The sequence below is a fragment of the Mirounga angustirostris genome, unplaced genomic scaffold (assembly GCF_029215605.1).
Source record: "Mirounga angustirostris isolate CCGP_5_RB_7025 unplaced genomic scaffold, mMirAng1.0.hap1 SCAF_2, whole genome shotgun sequence".
NCBI classification, from domain to species: domain Eukaryota; kingdom Metazoa; phylum Chordata; class Mammalia; order Carnivora; family Phocidae; genus Mirounga; species Mirounga angustirostris.
In genome coordinates this window covers 86,796,219-86,815,830 of record NW_026991710.1, presented here as the reverse complement: position 1 = coordinate 86,815,830, position 19,612 = coordinate 86,796,219, and the positions used below count along the sequence as shown (strand labels likewise).

Genomic DNA, 19,612 nt, shown 5'->3' with positions numbered 1-19,612 from the left:
GGCAGGCCATCCTTTTCTGTCCGCATGACTCACGGAGGATGTCCATCTTTGGGGTCTCTTGAGCTGTGCCCTGGGCACTCACCAGGCATGTTGTTAGCAGGTTTGTCAGGCCTGGCTTCCTGCCCAGAGTCGCCACTGAAACTTTGGCATACCACCTGTGATTTGGCTGGAATCAAGAAGAACTAAACTTGGTGTGGTGGCCCACATCCCAAGTGCCCTCATTTTGCAGGACATCCGGCTTTTTGTCTGCCTTCCTGACCAGGCCCCGTGAAGTTGCTCATGAGCTCTGCTGCCCCAAAACTCCCATTCCCTTCCCTCCAGTCTCTCCCCCTAGGAGCTAAAGGAGAAGGCAGAGGCAGGTTTAGAGCACTTTCCTGGTAGCTGAGGACACTAATTCATAGCATCCCTCTCTCCTCTACATGAGGAAGAAACTAAAAAGACCCAGTCATCAGATAGAGACCAAAACACTAGTGGTTATCACTGCTAAAGCAAGCATTGAGAATACAGCTTGGGCAGCCAATCCAAACTACTTCTCCTCATTTATCTAAGAGATGTTCTTAGCCAGAGCAGTTGGACGATTACAGGGCAGCACCCCCTCCCCCTCCCAGGGGCAAGGTCTTCCCTGAGGGCCTTACACGGTGGAGAAAGACATGAGGGAGGCAAAAACAGGGACAAAGGGAGGCCCTTTGAACCTCCTCCAACAGGCAATCATGGACCAGGCATCTGGCCTGACACGAGTCACTGCTCCTGGGGGTAGAGGAAAGGGAAAAGTAAGAAGAGAGAATGCAGTGACTTCCTTTCTACTTCGGAGAATGTGTAGAATCTCCTAAATTGGTGGGCTGTTGGGAACCCAGCGAAGGGGGACCAGCAATCACCAGCAACCCTTACATCCCCCTGCACTCCCCAAGACTTGTATGGACGAGCAGTGAAAAGTGAAATATTAGAAATATGAAACATCATGGAAAACAATTCAAAGATCCAAATGCCTGCTATCTTGTGGACAGTGTTGAAATTACTGTACATTAGGCACCATGACCTAAACATACCCAGGTTACAGAGTGAGGAGGCAAGGGGAGGAATGGTTGACATGCTCAAGGATCAAACTCTATACTCAGAAGTATACCTTTCATGAATTTTGCTGAGGCTGGAATTTTTTTTTTTTTTTTTAATGACCGATGCTTTTTATGAGAGCAGTTAAGAGTCTCATGGAATATAAACTAAGATCGTATTTTCATTATTCAAGTAGCCTAGGATTTTAAAATCACTAAAATAACCAAATTCACCATTTTTTTTTCCCATATGGCACTCTTGATTTCCTTTGAAAATGCTGGGAGTTTGAAGTGGCATTGTCAGGTCAAAAGGAAATCATACACCTTGGACAAAATAGCCAGTGATCTCATGTCAGGAGCTCCCAACCACTCCCACCAATGAGAGGATTTCCTTCATGCCCAAGGAAATCACAGATTTTGTATAGTAGGAGAACGGGAGAGTGGGAATGGGGCCAGTTTTCAGCAGTGTGTGCTCGCAGGCCAGCCCAGAGCTGTTCTAATAAGGCCACACAAACTCTGTAGCTAAAAACTTTTTTAGGACAGTTGGCTAATCTTCATGGATTAATCAGGTTGGAACCAACTTGAAAAGATAGAGACTCGGTAAGAACAGCAGTGCACACTTGACGTGGAATTGCCCATGGCTACTATTTTTAAAAATACCTAGAGACTTAACATTTTTATAAAAATAACTCGGTATTCTTTGCCTACAAGTGTGATCCATTAAAGGAGAAATTTATGGCAGCTCGGTTCCGCAGTGATCTAATAAAAAACATGAATAGAGAGACATTTGCTTCTGAATATAGACTAAAAGCTAGCACATCAAAGTGGAAACACTTTGCAAAGTTTTCCTCCCAGAATTAGCAGGGCACTTTGAAAATGTGTCATATGCAGAGGGACTTTCTTACAATCTTAGAGGAAACAGGAAGAATTCAAGGTTTTGACTCCCATTCAGGTACCACAGACACAAAGTACATTTAAGCATATTAAAAGGGCAGTGCTTAGGAGACTGTGTGCATTACAAAGAGATGTGTTCAGACGGACCTCTGGATGATTACATGTCCGTGGTTACATCGCATACGATTTTAGTGCTCATCTTGCTGGGCTCTCTCTGTCCTTTGCTGACTGAGGAAGCGAGCAGTCATTGGGTGGGTGGGTGCGGAGAGCCCCCTGCAGCGAGGAACTGTGGGAGGCCTCCAAGAGTTGAGGGCCGCATCCAGGCAGCAAGAAAATGAGGCGGATTCAAGGAACTGAATTCTGCCAACAACCACATGGGATTGGAAGTAGATCCTTCCACAGTTGAGTCCTGGGTGAGAACACGAGCCTGGCTGACACCTTGTTTGCCACCTTGCGAGACCCTGAGCAGAGAAGCCAGCAGCACCATGTCTATCCTCCCAACTCACAGAAAGTGGGAGATGGTAAACGGGAGCTCTTTCAGGCTGCCAAGTTTGTGGAAATGTTGTTAGATGGCAACAAAAAACTGATAAAATCGGTTTCTTATGGTGGCATAACTGTCAGTCATGGGTGTCAGAGGATGTCTATAAGGAAGTCCATGAAAAAGTCACACGAGCAGATGGTAGCAGAAATACCTCAAGTCACAGTTAGAAGGAAGGTCTAACTCAAACCAGGACCTCGTCGCTGCAGAGACCGTGAGAAGGCGAGACACTGGACGGTCTCCACAGTCCTGCGGCAGTGCCCACCTCGAGCTCCAGAGCTCTCCGTGAGAGACCAGACCATTCTCTGCAGTATGTTTGAGACGACATTGGAAGAAGTCCATTTCCCACATAGTTCTTATTAGACCAAAAAGATACCTTTAAAAATTAACCATAATGCAAATGGAGAAAGAGTTGGTACATCCTTCTCATTCCTTGCAACAAAAGGACAGACTTTGGAAAAACAGAGGTTCAAAGGTCATCATTTTTCTTCTTTGTTAGCAGCTTAACATGATGTGAGGAAATGAAACTTAAGAGGGAAGAGAAAATTACTTAAAGGGACTTTCCTTCCCCCTAATTTGTTTTCTGCCTCCGGAGCATGACTTCTCTGGGTTCATGGTGCTGTCAGGAACAAGGGGTTCTTTGGAACAACCCAGTACAGCTGAAGGGGTTCTCAACAGCTGCCTGTGACAAGGAGAGAGAGCCCCTCATCTCCTCATCTCACCACCCCCCGCCCCCCCGGAGACAGCAGAGAGCCTGGCTTCTCTCCTGACCTGAGGGAAGATGTGTTACAAAGCTTGATGACGTTCAACTTCCAAATGAGAACCGGGACCTTTGGTTTGTAAAGAGGTCTCTACTCTGCTCGGAGGAGATCAAGCTGGATGTAATGGGATGGAGAGTGGAGGGAACTGACCCGGATCCCCCAGAGTCAGAAGCAGTGCTAAAGGTTGGGACGAGTACTGCTAGCTCTTTGGAAGAGGCACATAACTGTTTTGAATCTTGTTTGGAAATCAAAGTACAATCTCTTGCTCTAGGATGGCTAATAGGTCACCGTGTTTCATGTTAGCGTGAACTGACCAGGAAGGACAGCCTGAGTGGGAAGTAGAGAAGGAGCTTAAAGTTGAATCTGCTAAGGAAGAATCCACTGGGATGGAAGAGTGATCTGGGGGTGCAGGTTGGAGGGGGGCGGACCCTGTGCTTGGAAGCCAAGGGCCGGGCCAGGGGCACGGAGCTATCCCACATGTCCAAAGACACACAAGGACTGCTCACTCAAGTAGCTCTTCAGGAATGGACTGAACCGCCTCTTGGGTGCCTGGGTGGCTCAGTTGGTTAAGCGACTGCCTTCGGCTCAGGTCATGATCCTGGAGTCCTGGGATCGAGTCCCGCATCCGGCTCCGGGCTCGGCGGGGAGTCTGCTTCTCCCTCTGACCCTCCCCCCTCTCATGTGCTCTCTCTCTCTCATTCTCTCTCTCAAATAAATAAATAAATAGATAAAAATTAAAAAAAAGAAAAAAGAAAAACCTTCTTTTATTCAATGAACACCATCCAGCCTAAAAAGCCACAGCTTTCCAAGCAGAGTAAGGCAAGGTGTTTTTGTGTTTGTTTTGCTGGTTTTGTTTTCACATATTACCCAGAAGTCCCTGGACATTTCTGGTATTTTATGAAGAATTCTCTCAGCATTTAATTCTAAGCAACATAATTTTCACTAACATTTAGCAGCTTTAAGGAGCAGTTGGAATAAAACGCCCTTTTAAAGCAAACCCGAAGTAGAAAATAATATACTGTACTTTGTGTATCAGAAGGGCTGCACACAGTTTTTTAGCTATACAATCGCAAGTACGTTTTCCAATATTGACATTGGTCTGGCAACAAATTTACCTGATTTTCTACCTCCCATATGGCTCACAGGCATTTTGCCTTCTGTGGTAAACTTCCAGAATAAAGCTGAGTTACACACAATGGCATCTGAATGTCTCCTTTAGCCTCATTGTGGTCATACTTTACCAAAAACTTAGAAGAAATGAGCTGGAGTCTGAGATGAACTGAGTCCCCCAGATCTATGACTTCCGTTCATGCCCACTGCTAATTCCCCTTCAGGCGGCCCCCTGAACAACTGGGAGGGAGCAGCAAACTTTGTTGCTGGTTTGGGATTGAAAAAGAAAGATCCCTATTGGGCCTGGGCTTTCCTCTCTGTATTTCTGAAGGACTACCAACTACTCAGGTCTGGCTTTTCTGAGAACCCCACCTCGTGCATTAATACACCGCAGGCCTCCAGGGAATGTTTCCATGGTTCAGTGGAGCAAGTGAAAGAAAGGAAAGAGGCCAGCAATTACAAACGGATGGTGAATCATTTCCTGCAGCCCAATTAGGCTTCTGGAGTCCCTAGAGGACCCGTTTACAGAGGCAGTCCAAAGTCCTGGAGAAACAACTCAAGTGTTTGTGGTTTATCCCTTCAATAGAATACTATGAAGAAGATAGTAGGAGCGCGTTCAACTTCAGCGAAAGCTATTCATTAAGCGATGTTCATTATAAGCCTTTACCTGTAGGTTTGGATAGCAAAGGTACAAATACAACGAGAAGTCTGAGAGGATGTATACCAAAGAAGTAGCAATGGCTATTTCCAGGTTGAGATAGGAGTCTTACTTTCTTCTCTCTCTCCCCTCCTCCTTCCTTGCTTTTCCCCCTCTTTTGGAATTTTCTCAATATTCCACAATCAGCAGGTATGATTTTGGGCATCCTCAGAAATGTTCAGTGAGTTCTCTGGCTGCCACTAAGTGGGTGTTCAGACCTGGAAGCCTCTTCTTGCCCGCCACTAAGTGGGTGTTCAGACCTGGAAGCCTCTTCTTGCCCGCCACCCCCGGGCTGGATGATGGACGGCAGCACCTCTGTGACTTGCTGTCCGGCTCTGCAGGAGAGAAGAGAATTTGAAAGCTCAGCCCTGCAGTTGAGTTGTGGCACTGGTACCTGTTATCCAAGTGACTTTCGGAAATTTGGTTCCTCAGTGACCCTCAGATTTCCTGTTTATAAAGTAATACTACCTATGCTCAAGCGCTGCTATCGAAGGAGGGAATCATCTATTTTGAGGCCAAGTGGGATAGCAAATGCCGAAGTATGTGGCAACTGTCAACAATCTGCAGTTGATGGCTCGTATCATCATCTCCTTGCTGCCCGCACAGGAATAGAAGTCAAGAGGACCCAAGCTATGCGGCAGGATGGCTCCTTATGAGTGGGTTCAGGGCACATGGAGGTGTAATCATTCATTTGGACATTGATTATCTAAATCAATTCTGGGGCACCAGGGTGGCTCAGTCGGTTGAGCCCCAGACTCTTGGTTTTAGCTCAGGTCATGATCTCAGGATGGTGGGATTGAACCCCATGTGGGCTCTGCACTCAGCGGGGACTGTGCTTGCCCCTCTCCTTCCCCCTCTGCTCTTCCCCCAGCTCATGTGCACTCCCTCTCTCTCTCTCTCAGATAAATAGATAAAAATCTTTTTTTTTAAAAGATTTTATTTATTTATTTGACAGAGACAGTGAGAGAGGGAACACAAGTAGGGGGAGTGGGAGAGAGAAGCAGGCTTCCCGCTGAGCAGGGAGCCCGATGTGGGGCTCGATCCCAGGACCCTGGGATCATGACCTGAGCCGAAGGCAGCCGCTCAACCGACTGAGCCACCCAGGGGCCCCTAGATAAAAATCTTAAAATAAATTCTCCTAGTTGTCTCAACAATGTCTTTCTAGTTAATTATTTTTTTCCCCCAAGCCAGTATTTAATCAAAAAAGCTTTCAGAAACACTAGCTGTGAAACATGAGCCAAGTGGTATGGAAGGAGAAGAACGTCTCTGAAATATCGGTGATGTAGCCAAATGTAGTCACTGGCTACAGTGCTTGAGAATTACAGCACCAGGGGCCAAGCAGCACATTGAATCTGAAAGCAAGATTCTCTGAAAATCCCCAGGACGATCCTGTGTGAAACTGGTCTTCTGCCTGGGGTTAGACAGGACACAACCATATTAGTAAAAATTGCAACCCAGAATTGCCCTTGGACAGTAAATTATTGACCCCAATAAAGAATATTAGCATAAATGAATAAGTTTCACTGTAAAAGGGAAAAAAACGTAAACGCGTGTTCCTTGTTCTTCTTATGTCCACTCCGTGCTTTCTACCCTATGCAGAGATAAGTTATACTTAGAAGCTATTGACAGAAGTCCTGAAAACGTATTCAAGGATAGGTAAGAAGTATAGTGTCCACCTACTGGACCACACAGATAAATGTTGGCAGCCTGAGGATTTTATTTTTTTAAAGAAAAATTGCAGAAGTTGTGCAATAAAAACTCATAAATCCTTCACCTAGATGCAGCAGATGTCAACATTTGGCCTCATTTGCTTTCTTACTCTATGCATTCATATATTTGCTGTTGCTGAACCGTTAGGAAGTTGTGAATCTTATTTTTTATGAGTCCTCCTTCATTGACCTGAAATTCATTCCCCCAAAGGTAAAGAACATCTTGCAGTTTTCAGCAGCACGTGAAACTTCTTCATTCAGGTTTTCAAACAGTTGGTAGAAGATCTCTTTAAATGGGGCTTTTCCGTTCAAAGACTGGCCCTGCCCCTTAACATGCCCTAAAAAAGTCACTTAATCAATCCTTCTCAAGCTCCGCTTCCTCCTCTGTTGCAGGAGGTAATTATATCTCTATCCTTGGGTTGCAGCTAGGATTGAGTTAACCACCACGGAAAACGCTTTATAAACTGTACATTTTCTATGTAATCCCAAATATTAGTATTCACCCTACCAACGGAATGACACCCACTCAGGTTCTCCTAATTAGGAATCAGCCCTAAAACCATGTGGAACCTTTTTCGGGATTTGATGGCGCCCGCCTCAGTGCTGGTGTCGCGGGTGCTCAGTGGACCTTTAGAGAGGGCAGGGAGCCTCTGGGCTTTCTCTCAGCCACAGAGGCCATCCCTAAAGGGGTGGTTCGCCATCCGGATCGCTGCGGGCCCATCGAAACCCAGACTGCGGCGCCCCGCCTCCCGCGTTTGATTCAGTAGATCCGGAGAGGGCCTGGGAATCTGCTTTCTAACAAGTTCCCTGGTGATGCTGAAGCTGCTGGTTCCCGGACCACACTTCGAGAACCCACGGCTCTAAAGCGTGGGAAAGCTGGGCAGATAGGTTTCCAGGGGGTTGCATGTGGGGGAAAGCTAAGCTCTACAAAAAAAAGCTTTATTCTCTCAAGTCATGCTTCAAAACACTTAAGGGACATACAAACCACTCAGGGACTCTTGTTATACATGGATCTTGCTTCATTAGGTTTGGGGTGGGCTCATGATTCTGTTTCTGAAAGCACACAGGTGAAGCTTTTGCAGCTGGTCTGCTGACTATACTTTGAGTAACAAGGCTGAAAAGCACAGCTCATTTGATTTCTACTAAAAAGGAACAAGAAAAGCTGTTCCCTATTTATTCCTAAATATCTCGCACTTCCTGCTTTCGGCCAATGTTCAGATTACTCGGATGGTGAGTTCAACCCTGCAGGAACCAAGGTATGTTTAGTTGTTTTGTTTTAATTACATTACTTGATAACAGATTTAAATGAGCTTACCAAAGTACATACGATGCAAAAAGATAGGGGATCAGTTTCTGCTCTGCATTCGTGGCTCTTGCCGACCCAAGAGACAAAATGCCTTCATGAGAGGAGTACTATTGACCCGTCATTTAAAATGCCTGGTGAATTAAATCATCACTCTCTCTTAACGTCACATAAAAAAAGGTCATTCCTCAAAGTTTGCATTTTTTTGAGAGTTCATGGACATTTTAATAGTACTTTATTTAGGCATATATCATTTTTTTACTTACTGATTGGTTGCTAACATGAATTCAAACAAGTATGCAGTTGCTTTTATACCGCATCCAATCAGGATTTAAGACAGTTGCCATCCTCAAGTCTTAATCCTCAGAGAACAGCATCTCCAGGAGGTTGATCTGAAGACATTCAGATTCTACCAATTTTTTAGGTGTTCCCTAGTTAAGTGGTGTAGGCAATGCAGTGACTTCCAAGTTTTTTTCTGAAGTCATTATTTGAGTCTTTCCAATAAGGTTTTTCTCCTACTTGGCAGAACACACTTCCTTCACTAACCTGCTTCAGCCCCTCTCATACAACTGGTTCAGCCTGCACACGGTCCGGGCACCAGCCCTTCCTCCCAGTGTCTGTGGACACTGTAAAGTAAGTGGAAATGGTCTCTGCTCCACAGCCTGGCTGAACTCCTCAAAGCCAGTCATGCTCACCTACTCCTAGCGAGCCTCTGGGAGGCTGCACCGTGCACCGAGCGTGGGGTCCCCCCAAATTTTGCATTTTTGATTGGTGAGGGATGGAGGCAGAAGAACTATTTCAGAGGTAGAATTATTAAAATTTGTCAATGATGTAGATACATAAAAATAAGTTTTAAGAACATGGCAAATTTCAAAGATTAATGGCCTTGATAAGATATTGCTTTCATCTAGAGAATAGGTGATTAGCAATGGGGAGCAGGTTTGGGGAGGATTAATAATGAACTATAATTAATACAGTTGGACTTGGTAAATTTGGGGCTCCTTGGATTTTTCCAGTAAGAGGTTGCAAATATGGGAGTGTGGCTCATGGAAGCCAAGGGAGATGATTTCAAGGAAATGGGTGCAGCGGTTAACAATTGCCAAGTGCTTCCTGGTGTAATGATATGCATGGATTGAATGATGGAATATACACAATGATGAGCAGCCTCTGAAAAAGCAATTTTTGTAGAACAGTGATGTTAAAGCTCAGAGTTAAGGAGTGAGATGGTAATGGTAGTAAGGCACTGGAGGATTGGTCTCCTGTAAGTCACTCTTTCTAGAGAGTGGGAAGTGGAAAGAGTAAGAGTTTAATCTCAAGCTGACACTTACTGGAATCACCTGGTGAGCTTGTTAAAACAGATCGCTGGGCTCCAGATCAGAGCTCCTGATTCTGTAGTTCAGAGGTGGAGCCTGAGAATCTGTGATTCTAATAAGTTCCCAGGACTGATGCTGCTAGGTCCGCGGGGACTGCTGTTGGGAAATCATCGATTTAGAATTATTGATGTAGATCAGGTATTTGCAACCATGCACAGTTGATATTTTAAGCCAGATGATTCTTTGTTGTGTGGTGTTGTGCTGTCTTATGCTTTATAGGATGTTTAACAACATATGTGGCCTCTACCCACTACACGCAAGTAGCACCCCCAACTTGTGACAACTAAACAGGTTTCTAGGCACTACCAAAATATCCCCCAAGGGTCAAAATTGCCCCCAGTGGGGAACCACTGCTTTAGATAATTTAACGCGTCTGAAAAACACTGTCTACAGATAAATCCAGAATATCTGAGGGAGTTTGGCCTGGAAAATAAGGATACGCATGAGGCAGTGGAACAGAGCCTCCAGTGTAGTAAACTGTGCTCTTTGGAATTAAATTCCAGATTATGAGTGAGGGCTCAATTATTAGCTTTTAGTGAATTAACCCCAGAAAATCAACTTGGAACTAACTTCCACTGTAATCCCAGGCTGTTTTCAGTTTTCTGCATCCTGGAGCCCTGGAAATCCTATCTGGTAAATTATCCCCATTTCATGAATGTGGCTTTGTCTTCTACGATATAGGCTTCCTGGATCCCTGCCTCCACTTTATTTAAGTGCCCTCAGTTATGACTTCCTTATTCTGAAGGCCCCGCCATTTGTTTGACAGAACAGTGTTCTGTGCCAGGTTAGCAAATTTAAATATTCCATGCCCAGAAATGTTGTTTTCTTTTGTTTCTTATTTGTGTCTTACGGGCAACATATGATTTTCTCTTGCTTTTTTATCCAATCTGACAATCCCTTCCTTTTGATTGGGGTGTTTAGACCATTTATATATAATAATATTATTGTTAGAGGTTGGTTTAAATTTACCAACTTGCTCTCATCTGCTTGTTGTTCTTTCTCCTTTTTTTCTGCTACATTATTTGAAAATTAAATATTAAGATGAAGCATACCTGGTATAAAATTATCCATTTTGAGGTGAGCCATTCAGTTGCATTTACTACACTCACATGTTGTGCAGTCACTACCTCTGTGTAGTTCCAAAACATTTCAATCACCCCAAAAAATCCTTGACCCATTAAGTAGTTATTCTCCATTTCCCCTCTGTGAACCTTCAATTTACTTTGTTTCCGTTGAATTACCTCTTCTGGATAGTGCATATAAGTGGAATAATAGAATATGTGACCTTCTGTGTCTGACTCCTTTCACTTCACATAATGTTTTTGAGGTTCATCAATGCTGTAGTATTCCATTTAATGACTGAATATTATTCTGTGTATGGATGCACCCTAATTTGCTTATCTATTTGTTAGTGAATATTGTGGCTATTTTTACCTTTTGCCTATTAGTGAATAGTGCTGCTATGAAAATTTGTGTACAAGTATTTGTTTAAATATCTGTCTTCAATACTTTGCATATATACGCAGAACTGGAATTTCTGGGTCATAGAGTGATTCTGTCTTTAACTTTTTGAGAAATTGCCAAACTGTTTTCCACAGTGGTTGTACCATTTACATTCTCACCAGCAACATCCAATTTCTCTATATCTTCACCAACATGTAACTTTCCATTTTCTTGATTATCACCAATTTAGTGGGTTTGAAGTGATATTGCATTGTGGTTTTATTTTTTTTTATTTTTTAAATTTTTTATTTGAGAGAGAGCGAGAATGAGCATGGGGGTGGGGTCAGAGGGAGAAGCCAACTCCCTCTCGAGCATGGAGCCCAATGCAGGACTCAATCCCAGGACCCCAGGATCATGACCTGAGCCAAAGGCAGTCGCTTAACCAACTGAGCCACCCAGGCGCCCCCCATTGTGGTTAAAACCACATTTTCCGAATGATTAATTGGGATACTGTGATTTATAATAAATAGATATTTGGTCTTCAGTCTGTTTCTGGCACAGAGCTCCTAAAACACTTTAAAATTCTTAAGTAATGAGAGTGATAAAGGTGTCTTTCGTTATGTTAATGAGATCACTTTTGGGTCACATCTGAGGATAGGGGCTGGTTGCCAGGAGAACCCACAGTGTAATTAAAGGGTTGGAATGTTCCTTAGGGTTCATCCACCGATCTACAGGAAGGGGAGAGGGGCTGAAGGTTGAAACAATCACCAATGGCCAATGATTTAATTAAGCAGCCCATGTAATGAAGCCTTTTTAAAAACCCGAAAAGACTGAATTTAGTGAGCTTCCAGGTAGGTGACCACATGGAGGTGTTGGGAGAGTGGCAAGCCTGGAGAGGGAGGGCAAAGAAGCTCCATATCCTTTCCTCACACCTTCCCTACGCATTTCTTCCATCTAGTTGTTTTTGAGTTACATCCTTTTATAATAAACTGGTGAACTAGTTAAGTAAAATGTTTCTCTGAGTTCTGTGAGCTGCTCTAGCAAATTAGTCAAACCCAGGAGTGGATTGTGAGACCTCTGATTTATAGCCAGTTGGTCAGAAGCACAGATAACAGGCTGGGCTTGCAACTTGTGTCTGATGTGAGGTTGGGAGGGTAGTCTTGTAGGACTGAACGCTTAACCTGTGGAATCTGATGTTTTCTCTGGGTAGATAGTGTCAGAATGAAGTTGAATTCTTGGACACCCTGCTGGTCTCCTAGAATTGTTTGTTGGTGTGGGGAACACCTTCCCCCCGCTCTCCCCCACACACACTGGAAATTAAGTCTCAGAATACCAAAAGACTAATTATGCTGAGCATTTTTTCATGTGCTTATTGATATTCATATAGATTTTTTTTTTTTTTTTTTTAGAAATGTCTATTCAAATCCATTACCCATTTTTTAATTGGGTTGTCTTGGTGAGTTATAAAAGTTCTTTACATATTCTGGATACTAGACCCTTATAAACAATTAGCAAATATTTTTTTCATTCTATGAGTTGTCTTTTCACTCTCGATTATGTCATTAATGTACAAAATGTTTTAATATTCATGAAGTCCATTTAATCTATTTTTTCTTTTATTACTCATGCTTTTGGTATCATAGCTAAGAATATATTGCCACATATGAAGATCATGAAAATTTACCTGTATATTTTCATCTCTGAGTTTTATGGTTTTAACTCTCACATTTAGGTCATAGATCATGTTTTAGTTAATTTTTATAATGGTGTGAGGTATGAATCCAACTTCATTCTTTTCATGTGGATATCCAGTTGTCCTAACACCATTTATTGAAAATACTATTCTTTCCCCATTGAACAGTCTTAGAACCCTGGTCAAAAAGCAGTTGACCATAGCTATGGGTTTCCTTCTGGACTCTCAGTTTTGTTCCATCAGTCTGTATGTCTGTCCTTATGCCAGTACCACACTGTTTTGATTACTGTAGCTTTGTAGTAAGTTTTGAAAATGGGAAGTGTGAATCTTCCCACTTTGTTTTCATATTCAGGATCATTTTGCCTGTTCAGGGTTCCTTTAAATTTTATATCAGTTTGAGCATTGGTGTTCCAATTTCTCCAAAAAAAGTCATTGGAATTGTGATGGGATTGTACTGAATATACAGATCACTTTTGATAGTACTGCCATCTTAAAAACATCACACCTTTAATCCATAAACATAGGATGCCTTTCTATTTAATTAGGTCTTCTATTCATTCAGCAGTGTTTTCTACTTTCCAGTATACAAGACTTTACCTCCTTGGTTAAATTTATTCTTAGTTATTTTATTCTTTTGGATGCGATTATAAATGAAATTTTTTTTTTAATTTTCTTTTCATATTGTTCATTGCTGATGCATTAAAAAATCAACTGAGTTTTCAGGGTTAATCTTGTGGCCTGCAACTTTGCTAATTTGTTTACCAGCTTTAGTAGCTTTTCTGTAGATTCATGGGGTTTTCTATACAGAGGATCATGTCCTCTGCAAATACAGATAGTTTTACTTCTTCTTTTTCAGTACTTTTTATTTCTTGTCTAATTGCTTTAGCTAGAATATCCAGTAAAGTGTTAATTAATTCTTATTTTAAACCACCTTTGCATTCCTGGCATAAATCCATCACGATGTATAATCTTTTTAATGCGTTATTGGATATGATTTACTAATATTTTGTTGAGGATTTTGTACCTATATTTATAAGGGATATTGGTCTATATTTTCTTATGATGTCTTTATCTAGTTTTGGTATCAGAACACTATTGGTCTCATAGAATGAGTTAAGAAGTGTTCCCTCATTTCTATTTCTTGGAAGAGTTTGAGAAGATTTCATGTCAATTCTTTAAATTTGGGTAGAATTCACCAGTGAAGACATTTGATCTTGGACTTTTCTTTGCTAGCAGGTTTTGATTACTGCTTCAGTCTCTTTACTTGTCATAAGTCTGTTGAGATTTTCTTTCTTTTCTTGAGTTATTTTTGGTAATTTGTTTGTAGAAATGGGTCCATTTCATCTGGTTATCTAATTTGTTGGCATACAATTGTTTATAGTATTCTCTTATTCTCTATTTCTGTAAGGTTGGGATAATGTTCCACTTTCATTCCTGATTTTAGTTATTTGTGTCTCTTCTTTTTTTTTTTTTGTTAATCTAGCTAACTGTTCTTAAATTTTGATTTTTTTCTTTCAAAAAATTATTTTGTTGATTCTGTGTATTGTTTTTACTTTGTATTTTATTTATCTTTGCTTCAATCTTTATTTTCCTTATGCTAGCTTTGCATTTAAATTGCACTTGCTTTTCTAGTTTTTTCAAGTAAATTTAGTTTTTTCATGTAAATTGATTTGAGATAGTCTCTTCTAGTATTTACTGGTGTTTACTGCAGTAAGTCCCTTTGAGCACTGCCTTTGCTGTGTCCCATGTTCATGAAAGGGAAGACTTAATATTGTTAAGATGGCAATAATCTCCAAACTATTCTATTTGCTAGCCTTACAGAATGAGTTGAAGAGTGTTTCCCTTTCCAATTATTTAAAGAGTTTAAAAATACTTGGTGTTAATTCTTCTTAAACATTTGGTAACCTTCACCACTGAAGCTAATTTGGGCATTGGCTTTCTATTGTGGAAAATTCTTGATTATTAGTTCAATCTATTTACTTGCAATTGGTATATTCAGATTACCTATTTCTTTTTGATTCAGTTTCAGTAGTTTGTGTCTAAGACTCTGTCCATATGATCTAGGTTATCTTATTTGTTCATATAAAATAGTTCAGAGTATTCTCTTCTAATCCTTTATATGTCTGTAAGGTCAGTGATATGTCCCCTCTTTCACTTTGATTTTATTAATTTAAGTGTTTTTTTCTTGTTCAGCCTAGCTAAATGTTCATAAATTTTGTTCATCTTATCAAAGAACCAACTTTTAGTTTCATTGATTTTCTATATTATTTTTCTGTTCATTTTTGTTCTCAAATCTTTATTTCCTTCTTATTGTGATTTAATTTGCTCTTTTTAGAATTTTATAAGGTTGAAGTTTACATTATTGATTTGACCTCTTTCTTCCTTTTTAATATAGGCATTTACAAATAGAAATGTCCCATATGCAATGCTTTAGCTGTATCCCGTAAGTTTGGACATGTTGAGTTTTCATTTTTAATCAATCTCAAAATACTAATTTTTCCATGGTTTCTTCTTTCAGCCATTGATTATGAGCATGTTGTTTAATTTCCATATATTTGTAAATTTCCCTCTGTTACTGATTTCTAATTTGTTTACCAGCTTTAGTAGCTTTTCTGTAGATTCAGAAAATATTGTGGTTGAATAACATATTTTTTATAATTTCAATATTTTTACATTTATTGATATTGTTTTATGGCCCAACTTATGGTTTGCCAACATCTCTGTGCACTTGAGAAAAATGTCCATGCCCAATGTATTTGTTATTGGGTAGAGTGTTCTACAAATGCATGTTAGGTCTGTTTGGTTTATAGAATTTTTCAAGTCTTCTAGTTCCTTGTTGATCTTAAGTCTGTATTTTTTATCTTTATTGAAGCTTTATCCTTGGGTTCCTCAGACTGGATGATCACAACTGACTCATTTTCAAGTTGATGGATTCTTTCTCCTACCAGCTCAGAGCTGCTGTTGAATATCTTAGTGAATTTTTCATTTTATTTATTTATTTATTTTTAAAAGATTTTATTTATTTATTCATGAGAGACAGAGAGAGGCAGAGGGAGAAGCAGGCTCCCAAGGAGCAGGGAGCCCGATGTGGGACTCGATCCCAGGACCCTGGGATCATGACCTGAGCCGAAGGCAGACGCTTAACCATCTGAGCCACGCAGGTGCCCAGTGAATTTTTCATTTTAGTAATAGTACTTATTATATTCAGAATTTCTGTTCTTTTAAAATATTTGTCTATTTATTGATATTCTCTATTTGTTGAGACCCAGACATTTTTTGAAAGAAAAAATGCACTGGAATTTAGTAAATTTTTGTGAATGTAAATCTTGCAACCATGGAACTTTAGTCCTACTAACAGTGAATGTTGACAGAGCTAGAGGCCCCATGCTCCTCTGTGTATTAGCATTAAGCCCTTCTTACCCAAAGTGGGCCCCAGAACTTGGTGGGCATCACCTGGGAGCTGGTTAGAAATATAGAATCTCAAGTCCCACTCCAGATACACTGAATCAGAAGCTGATTTTTGACAAGACCTTTAGGTGATTCCCATGCTCATCAGAGTTTGAAAAGTGGTGGGCCCAAAGTCCTGGAACCCACCATGCTTTCAGAGCCTTCAAGGTACCACATACTATTTTTCATAATGGTAATTTTGCATTTATTTTATATGACTTGATAAATGTCCATCTTCCTCTCTAGATTGCAACCTCACAAAGGGAAGTCTGCTTACTGTTGTACACCAGAGTCATGCACATAGTAAGTGATATAAAATCTGTCAAGTAAATCAGTGAACCAGACCCTGGAATCTCATTCTTATCTGCTTCCTCCAACCCCAGATCTCAAGTAGGTTTAAGAAGAGGGTTATCTTCTTAGTTAACATACTCAGAAAACCTGAGTTTTCTTGGATCTCCTAAGGATCATTAGGGAGCATCTCTGAAATAAGGAAACATCTTTGAGATAAGGAAACTAGTTTTCCTTAACCTTTTGTTTAAAGTATGTATTTACCCAAAATTTGAGTTTCCCATCTGATAAGTGTTCTCTATTAGAAAGAAGCCATTGAGCATATTTTTTTTATAATCCTGCAGGAGAACAATTTTTTTTTTTTGCGGATTTTTTTTATAGAAGTATAGTTGAAACACAATGTGATATTAGTTTCAGGTGTACACCAGTGATTTTGACAATTCTGTGTGTTATGCTATGCTCATCACAAGTGTACCTACCTTCTGTCACCATACAACACTATTATAATACCATTGACTATATTCCCTATGCTATACCTTTTACCCTCATGATTTATTCATTCTGTAACTGGAAGTCTGTGTCTCCCACTCCCCTTCACCCACCTTGCCCATTCTTGCCTTTCCTCTGGCAACCGTCACTTCTCTGTATTTATGGGTCTGATTTGGCTTTTTGTTTGTTTATTCATTTGTTTTTTAGAGTCCACATATAAGTGAAATCATTGTATTTGTCTTTTATTTCACTTAGCATAATACCCTCTAGGTTCATTCATGTTGTTTTAAATTGCAAGACCCTATTATGGCTCAGTAATATTCCATTATATGTACGTGTGTATGTGAATCCATTTGTCTTTATCCTTTCATCTATCCATGGACACTTGGGCTGCTTCCATATCTTTACTATTATAAACAATGCTACAATAAACATAGGGGTGCACCTATCTGCCACCCCATGTCTTTTTATTGGAGTATTTAGACCATTTACACTTAAAGTAATTATTTATAGGTGTTATTGCCATTTTGTTAATTGTTTTCTGGTTGTTTTTATAGTTCTCCTATGTTCCTTTTTTCTTCTCGTCCTCTTTCCTTGTGATTGAGTTTCTGTAGTATGCTTGGCTTTCTTTCTTTGTGTATCTATTATAGGTGTTGGGTTTGTAGGTTACCATGAGGTTCATATATAGCATCCTAAGTATATTGCATTCTATATTAAATTGATGGTCACTTAAGTTCAAACACATTCTAAAAAAAATTCTTTTCTACTACCTCCTCCATGTTTTATATATGTGTTGTCATATTTTATATCTTTTTATTCATAATTTTCTTCTAATTATGGCCTTTTCCACTTAAAGATGTCCCTTTATTTCTTATAAGGGGTCAGCTTAGTGGTAATGAACTCCTTTAACTTTTATTTTTCTGGGAAACTCTCTCTCCTTCATTCTGTATGATAACTTTGCTGGGTAGAGTATTCTTGGTTGTAGGTTTTTTCCTCTCAGTGCTTGAATATATCATGCCACTCCCTTTTGCCCTGCAAAGTTTCTGCTGAAAAAGAACAGCCTTATGGGGTTTCCCTCATATGTAAGTTTCTGCTTCTCTCTTGCTACTTTTAAAATTCTTTCTATTATCTTGGATGTTTTAATTATTAGGTATTGTGGTGTGGACCTCCTTAGGTTCATCTTGTTTGGAACTCTGTGCTTCCTGAACCTGGATGTCCATTTCCTTCCCTAGGTTAGGGAAGTTTTCAGCTGTTATTTCTTCAAATAAGTTTTGTGGCCCTTCTCTTCTGCCTTTTCTTCTGAGACCCCTCTAATGCAAATGTATGTTTGCTTGATGTTGTCCAGGAGATCCCTTAACCTATCCTTATTTTAAAAATTCTTTTTATTTTTTGCTGTTCAGCTTGGGTGCTTTCCATTACTGTCTTCCAGAACACTGTTCTGCATTTGCTAGCCTACCGTTGATTCCCTCTAGTGTATTTTTTATTCAATTATTGTATTCAATTCTGATTAGTTCTTTTTTACATTTTATATTTTTGTTGAAATTCTCACTGAGTTCTTCCACTCTTCTCTCCAGTCCAGTGAGCATCTTTATGATCATTACTTTAAACTCTTTATCTGGAATATGGCTTATCTCCATTTCATTTACTTTGGGGGGGGGGGTTGTCTTTTTTTTTTTTCATTTGGACCATATTCCTCTGTCTCCACATTTTGCTTGACTTTCTACGTTTATTTCTATAAATTAAGCTTAACAGCTACTTCTAAACTTGAAGGATTGGTTTGTGTATGGTCATCCCCTGTGTAAACTGTGTGTTTGGTAAGTTTGGCTGGCTGGAACTGTGGCTGGCTTGGGCTGGGAGGTCCCTGGTGGGATGGCCGGAGCTGAAGTGGGCATGGGCTGGGGGAGGTCCTAGGGCTCTCCACACAGAGAGCATGCTGGCAGGGTAGCTGAAGCTGAAGTGGGTGCAAGCCAGTGTGTCCTGAGGGTTTCTGCAGAGAGCTCCCTCACAGGGCAGCTGGAGCTGAGGTGCAGTGTGGGCCATAGGGTCTTGAGGTGCTCCATGCATGGGCACCCTAACAAGTTGTCTGGGGCTGCAGTGGTATAGACCTGGAGTGTTCTGGGCTGCATTTTACCTGTTACTTTGGTGAGACAGCTGGAGCTGTAGTGAATGCTGACCAGGTGTGTCCCATTGTGTGCTGTGCTGTGCTGTGCTGTGCTGTGCTGGAGCTGCTGGGGCTGGTGTGGGCTAGGGGTCCAGGGCTCCTGATATGGGAAGCTGGCTTGAGCACCTGGATTGCTTTCATCCATGCTATCGAGGTGGATGGGGAATGTAAGCCATGGCCCTCACCAGCCCCTCTGACCAGTGGAAAGTTCCAGCAGCTCTCCTACTATTTGGCAGCATTCTAAGGCTGGATCTTTTGTTCTTTTTATTTTGTTTTTATTTAAATTCCAGTTAACGTACACTGTAATATTAGTTTCACATGTAAAATTTGGTGATTCAACACTTATATACAACACCTGGTGCTCATCACAGCAAGTGCCCTCCTAATCCCCATCACCTATTTCACCCATCCCCCCACCCATCTCCCCTCTAACCATCAGCTTGTTGTCTATAGTTAAGGGTCTGTTTTTCAGTTTTCCTTTCTTCCTCCCCATGATTGTTTCTTAAATTCCACATATGAGTGAAATCATATGGTCTTTCTTTCTCTGACTTATTTCACTTAGCATAATACCCTCTAGCTCCATCCATGTCATTGCAAATGGCAAGATTTCATTCTTTTTTGATGGCTGAATAATATTTCTTTGTGTGTGTATATATA

General features: G+C 40.8%; 1 pseudogene; it reads right to left on the bottom strand.

Annotated features, from left to right (window-relative positions):
- Positions 1-8,417: 8,417 nt before the first annotated feature.
- On the bottom strand, positions 8,418-19,100 carry LOC123848881 (thioredoxin domain-containing protein 17-like; annotated as a pseudogene).
- Between the last annotated feature and the right edge of the window lie 512 nt (positions 19,101-19,612).